Source organism: Parasteatoda tepidariorum, chromosome 3, assembly GCF_043381705.1.
Source record: "Parasteatoda tepidariorum isolate YZ-2023 chromosome 3, CAS_Ptep_4.0, whole genome shotgun sequence".
Classification (NCBI taxonomy): Eukaryota; Metazoa; Arthropoda; class Arachnida; order Araneae; family Theridiidae; genus Parasteatoda; species Parasteatoda tepidariorum.
In genome coordinates, this window is record NC_092206.1 from 98038827 (window position 1) to 98046511 (window position 7685).

A 7685-nucleotide genomic window follows, 5' to 3' on the forward strand; every position below is an offset into this window, starting at 1 on the left:
TTAGTTCTTAAGACTAGAAATATAGATATTAAAGACAAGAAATCACAAATATTTCGTTATGACCAATGGACAAATCTATAGATACTGGCCACGATTGCCTCTCCCTTCAAGCATTTATATCGTATAAAAATCCTTGGAAGTGCAACATTAGTGAACTTGTAGTGCTGCGGAAAATAACTTTAAATCAAATTTACAGAGCCGTGATGGGTAACTTAGGGAAAGAGCTTTCGCCTTCCAATTATGTGAACTGGATTCGAATCCAGCGATGACTATTCGATACGAATTCTGCACCAACCACAGTAGTTCTGACGTAAAATATCTTAACTGCCCGACAGATCAGGGGTTAAAGCCACCTTGCCGCTAGGCAACCGTCGGAGGTTTTCGTGGATTTCCTCTCCATGCAATGCAAATGCGGGTTAGTTTTATCAAAAAGTTCTCCGCAACGGAAAAATTTCAATACTTGATCCAGGAGTTCCCTTATCTTCTGGATTGGGTTCAAAATTTCAATTCTAGTGAGTTAAACATTAATAGTCATTAAACCTAAAACAATTGGGTCGTTATCTTTCTGGGTTTTACTTTATAACCGTCGTTTATAAAACAAAATGAAATCAAATATACAAAACAGATAATCAAACACTAGAACATAAACTTGGCTACCACTGGACTAAATTTTCTCCAAAAGCTCTGTAATTATAAACTTTCAATCATAAAAATTTTTGTCCTAATGAAAACTAAATTTTTTTTTTTTTAAATTCTAGTTATTCTGATAAATCGAGATAGTTATTTAAAATGAAAAATCTTGTGAAGTTTCTTCAATACGTGTCTCTTGCAGAGAGAATTACATTGATGGTGCGTGTCTAAAATGATAAAAAGCAGAAATCTATTAAAATAGATTATAATTGGCTACATTTAACATATTACTTAAAGTTTATTATTAAAAATGAATGCAAGGAATATGTTCGTTTTAAACATACAATAATGTAAAAGATACCTATAAATGAATAACTAAAAAGGGAAAATAATAATTTTTAAAATTTTAAGCACTAGTGTCATCATCGGAGATTTGATATTTATGACAATATCACAACTTAAAAGATCTTTAGGACATACAAGGTGCGGCTATGACCGATTTATAAACTCCATAGCATAACTAATTAGTATGCTTCGTAGTAACTGTCGTACTTCTGTACTGGGATGTAAACTTTTAAAGACCTTTTTCGGAACATTTTTTAATTCTGACGTTTGTATTTCTTTCATGATTTCGTTTTAGTAATTCTTTGGTTTCTGAGTTCATTGTCATGAATCATTCACCGTATTCTTCGGACAAATCATTTGCAACTTTTCGTTTCTGAAACTGAAAATTTCACTAAAGGGGCAAGGCTTAAGGATGTAGAAGATGTTAGGAACGTCAGAATGGATGAGCTTTCCAAAAAGGGGACCTTTAAAAATTGTTTTTGAAACTTTTACAGCAGATTACAGTTGTACATTTATTACAACTGCACAGTACTCTCAGTTTTCTATTCCAAATTCGCTAAAGATACAAGGTTTAAGGATGGCATAACTCATGGACATTCCGAAAAGATGACTTAAAAAGTTGTCTTTGAAATTTTTACAGCAGAGTACAGTAGTGCTTTAATTCCAATTACACTACAGTTCTCTCTGTATTCCATTCCAATTGCTGAAGAAGCAAGGCTTAAGGATGGAATGTCAGAATTGATGAGCATTCTGAAAAGAATGACTTTAAAAGTTGACTTTGAAATTTTTACATCTGAGTACAGTAGTGCTTTAATTCCAATTACATTTCAGTACTTTCTGTTTTCCATTCCAGTTCGCTAAAGGAGCAAGGTATAAGAATGGAACGTCAGAATTGATGAACAATACGAAAGGATAACTTTAAAAAGTTGTCCTTGAAAGTACAGAAGTGTGTTTCATCAGGGTGGAGGTACCTTTAAAATATGTTAAATGGGTATGTAGTTCACATAACATTTTCAGAAGTTATAAGATAATTCCAGGAAATTAATAGTTGCACCTATGTAAAGAGGGGAAAATAGCACATTTTAAGAAAAAACCTACTAATATGAAAATATTTTATTTTATTTTATAACCGTCGTTGAACAGCCGACCCAATTTCATGGGTTTACGACTACTAATGTTCAACTCCGTAGCCTTGTAATTTTGAACCAATCCAGAAGACAAGGAAACTCCTGGATCAGTACCCCCAGAGGTATTGATTTGTTATGGGAACATGGAGGACTTTGAGACTCCATTTACTACACGGGGAGTCTTCGGCCGGCGAGGATCGAACCCACGACCTCTTGGACATGGGCCCAGCACCCTACCGACCAGGCTATCCCGGCCTTTAATATGTAAATATTGAAATAAATATCTTTTAATACTAGTTATCAATTATATATTATCGTTGTTGTTCTCGTAAGCTATTAAGGCGCGCCCGTTTATAGGGCTGACCTTTTCATTCATCCATAGATCGTAATTTTGACCTGAACCAGAGGTTTAATTTGTTATGGGAGCATGAAGGATTTGTGACCCGACATATTTAACGTGCACCAGTCACCATTTACTACACGGGGAGTCTTAGGCCGGCTGGATTCGAACTCCAGTTCCCACGAACGTGAGTCCAGCGCCCTACCAACCAGGCTATCCGGCCAATTTTTATATTAAAAGTGATTTACGAATTCTGAACAACTAAATTCGGAATCTCAAAATGCTCCTAGTTCTATAAAATTTATTTTTATTATTTATTTATTTTTGAAGATTAATCTGTTGCGAACATGTAAGGAAACATTTGATATAATTTCATTTACATCATGCATTTTGAGAATTCTTAACTTGTATGAATACTGTATAGTCATCCTGATCGTTATTTTGAAGAATAGCGAAATAAATACAATTTTCATGAATATTAACATCTTAGATTATTTACTGTCTTATCTGTCATGAATCGTAAAGTGTTTCTTGACATTTGCTGTGTTTCCAAATTTAGGCACACCCTGACCTAAAAGAATTGTTTGCATATTTTCCACAAAGCACCGCGCCCATAAATTCTTTTTATGTTTAAATAGAAAGCTTCAAAACAAATTATATTGAAATGGAAATAATTATGTTTTTGTATGCTCCGACTTCTTTATTTACTCGCAATTATTCATTTATACTTAGTTGTATAATATATTTTTTTCAATTTTTTTTCCAATGTAAATAGTTGTAGTAAAGTAATTTTATTATTTACTCTTATCATAGTTAAGCAAAATATTTTTGATAAAATATTAAATAATATTCAATCTAAAATAGTATTCAAATAATAAATATACGTATAATAATATTCAATATTTAATAATATTCAAACATATAAATGTTTAAGGTATCCGACTAGTTTCGACAACTTTTTTCTGAAATATTAATATGTAATATTTTAAAACACTAGTTTATTTGTTTGATTATGTGCAAAAACTTATAGTAAATTATAGTAAAAACAATTATCATTATTATAATTTTCTTTTTATATGGCCATTTTTAGGTAAAAACACGGAATTTTTTTTCTTTTGCATATATGCTAAACACTAAAAATAAATTTCCGTCACCCGAAAAAAAATATTGTTTGTGGATTTTATTTATAAGGCTATCAACTATGTTTTGAATTACTATCTTAAAAGCAAGTTCATACACTACTGAGTTAGGGATCAATGTCTACTACTGTTTATCTACTTTTATCACCTTGCACAAAAATTGCTATAAATAATTAGAGTACAAAAAAAAGTATTTTTAGAAAGCTAATAGTACAGGGATTCTAAATTTATAATGAACTCAATTTCGAAAATTTTGCCCAAAATCATGTTTTTGCACTAGTTAGATACATTAATTAAAAATTAATAGGGAATGTTCTATTTTTTAAACGTAAAGTTGTAGCTAACAGAATAAAATACCAATTTAGCTTACGTTTTTAAATCTATTTCTACTTCTTAAATGAGAGTGCAAATCAAAAATTATTTATTTCAATTGACGACTGCACTTAGCTTTGCTATGTGTTTTTTCATTTGGAGATGAAATGAATATAGTAAAATATAATATGATGGGCTGCAGAAAGTGAAATATGTGATTTTAGTATGAATAATTAAAAGCAAATGCAAAACTTTTTCTTCGTTTCAGTAGAGCTTGTGTAGCAGGAATAGCCCGGTTGGTAGAGAGTTGGGTTCATGACCAAGAGATCCTGAGTTCGATCTCCGCCGCCGAAGACTTCCCTTGTAAAAATAGGTGACTGATGCACACTAAATCTGTCGGGGTCACAAAGTCCTCCAAGTTCCCATAACAAATCAATATCTCTGTGGGTACTGGATTGGAGATGGATCGTGCTCTGGTTCAGATCAAAATTACGATCTGCTGAGGAATGTGTGCTATGTGAATGTAACCTCACTGCAAAACGGGCAGTGACGTATGTGTGCGTTGCGGAAGTCGAATTCTTTGGCATAGATGTCACCACTGAAAAAACAAGAAACGTACCACGATTTTTTTCTTATTATGTATAATATGTTCATTTTAGGAAGGTGAGATGGACAAGCGAAAATAACTGCAAAAGCAGTTTCAAGGGTTGACTGAGCAGTGTACGTAACCCTTAATGTAGTTTAAATGGGAGAACATTAGTTAATTGAGTTTTTGTTTATGTCGAAGTTGGAGATTTCTTATTGCACAGCGTAATTTAGTTATGAGAAAACTATTAACAAAAAAATTATGAATTGCATTTTTTTTTCTTTTTTTGATTTTATAGTTAAAACGTCTGATGATGAACATGGATCTTACTTAAATTTACATTTCTAATTTATTTAGAGTCATTAAATTGTAAAGTTGAGTACTCTAAAGAACGAACTCCAATCGACTCCAGTATTTCGATTTGTTGGTCTCCCAATCAGTAATTTTTCCCATAGCGAGCTGGACAGGTAAAAAGAGCAACCGAAACGATCTGAAAAGAGCAGATCAAGCAATGTCGAGCGTGAAAAAGCGGAGGTTGTAACTTGGAATATAATTGCATGCTTGCAACTCGAGAAGAAGTGATTATGCCTAACTATGCGATTTAAATTACATTTAAATGGATACTTGTAAGTGGCGTCACGCGTGTGTGTTGAACCTGATTGGTTTCTGCAATCGACAAATAACACGATTTATCTACGATGACGTCACTTGCAGGCATCCAATTAAAACAAATTATGAACAAGACTGAGGACAACAGAGTGAGGAAAGTGAGCACTGATCGCGAAGTGATCTGAAAGGAAGTACGCGTTAGTCGTTTCAGGGGTTGGCGAGTGGAAGCAAGCAGGGGACATAGCCTCCTAGTAACTTAAAATTTACCATTGCTTATGTATTGAAATGTTTTTCACAATTAACTTCAAAATTCGTTTTGATACGCATTGCTTCAATATTACATTACATATATTACATAAAAATTGTCCAGAATCGTTTACTATTGTTGGTGTATTCTTGTTGAACAAAATAGTCAAACAATACTTCATTAACAACGAAGATCCGAAACCCCCTGGCTCTCATCAACATAAAACTAATGAATATAATTTGAACACCTGAATAACTATTGATCTAATGGTCAGATTATCACGCACTAGAACTCTATCTTCATGGTTTGAGATATAATACTTAGTGCAGGCAGACGATATTTTTTGTCACGAAATTAAGCATAAAAGCGTACTTTTCCTTTATGAACATTAATTTTTTTCGGTGTATTCGAACTTTTGACCCTTAAAATATTGGTTGGTTTGCCACTATCAGGAAAATGTAGTCCTAATAGTTTAGACAGGAGAACGGTTGAAAGTTTGAATTCGCTAATGTAAATTCTACTTTTTGCATAACTCACCATATCTAGGAAAATTTTCAAGCGAATTAAATTTCGAAATTTGTTTTTCCATCGACTCCCAAGTTTATGAGCGGCGAGGCGCGAATTTTTCTAAGTGAAAAAATAATTTTCATTATTTTATTTCATTATAACCAAAAAAAATTTGAATTGTAAGGTATGCAATTTTGATTAACAAAATATAATATTTGAACAAAACCGGTCTTATAGTTCTCAAGAAAGAGAATTTTGAAAAAAAGTCGTATGTATTAACAACGCATTTATTATTCAATTTTTTTTCGCACTGTACATTTGTTGAAATTTTCTTCAACTGTTTTCAACTATACACAAATTATATTTCACTTATTTTATAATTTCAACTACGTATGTTATAATTTGATCAAAATGGAAAGTAACAGCAGTGGCAGTCTTGTCTAAAATTAAAGGCTTAAAACTAATATGTATTCCCTTATTATTATATTATTAAGTAATTCTATAATACAATTAAAGCCAAATTTCATATATTTATTTCTCTTCTGCGGCACCAAAAGAGCGGGTATTTTTCCATCTGAATTGGCAACACTACAGTTATTGATTATAATTCATTTTGATAGGTTGTCTTAAGTAACGGGAAATTAGTTCAGTTTAGAGTAATTTTGTTTGGTACTCTTAAGTGATAGTTTAGGTAGTGTTGAATAGTTTTTGTAACACGTTAAGCATTTATTTAGAATAATTTTGTATTTTCTTAGAAAGCAAGTTACAAAATAATTATTTTTGATCCTTCACTGAAATGGCTGTCGATATCTTAAGCATGAACGGTGTTATGGTGCCACATACTGTCGTACCAATTATTTTTGACCGAGCTTGCTTTCTTCAAGCAATTCGCGATCGCAACGAACTATAGGGGGCGTTGTTGTATGAGACTAATACCTGCGATTTCTATATGAACAGTCATTCATTTACTCTAGAGACGTCTTTAATGCAGCGTGTAGCATTCCAACGTTCCTTTTTCATCGTGGCTAATTAAATTTAAAAAAGAAAATTCTTTAATATCCTTTCTCATGCAAACGAAAACAAAATGGTGTCTCTTTTTTTTAAGAGAAGGAGCATCCAAAACACATCGGAAAAATATTTGCACATAAACAGAAAAAAATATGAATATTCTTGTAAGAGTTAAAACCTAATGCCCGAAAAATAGTTTTACTAAATTTAATGATGTAACATGAAAGGCCTATTTAAACTTTACATTCCATAGTTTTAAGAATCATATTAGTTCAAAAATTAAAATGAACAAAAAGTATACATAAGACTCATAATTTTATGAAATTTAATTTAGTAAAAAAGGTTTTTTGACAGCAATTTTTATTAAAAAATTTCAAGTTTCAATAAAAATCATTATTTAGAAACTAAAAAACGTAAAATAAAGAATGCTTACGATACAAAGCAAAAATGAAAAACCCAATTCTAAAAATTCCTTACATTAAAATAAACAACTTTCATGTTTTTTCTTGTTTGATTCATAATCGGACGCAGAAAACCATTCTATAGAAAACTATGATTTTAATCAAATAAGAAAAAAATTACTTGAAAGTAAAATTTTTTATTTTATAAAAATTAACACTTACCTGCTTTATAAATCAGAAGAATTCCAAAATGATTTGTTCTTCGATTTTTGTTACCATTTTTTAGTGCTACGAAAATGCGTCTTTGGGATTTGCCAAAAATAGAACAAGATGCAATTTTATTTTTTCTCGAGCGAAATATTTTGCCCATTGTCCACCGAAATCCGATAAACTACTTTGATTTTAAATAAAGTGTTTTATTTTATGATTTGTTG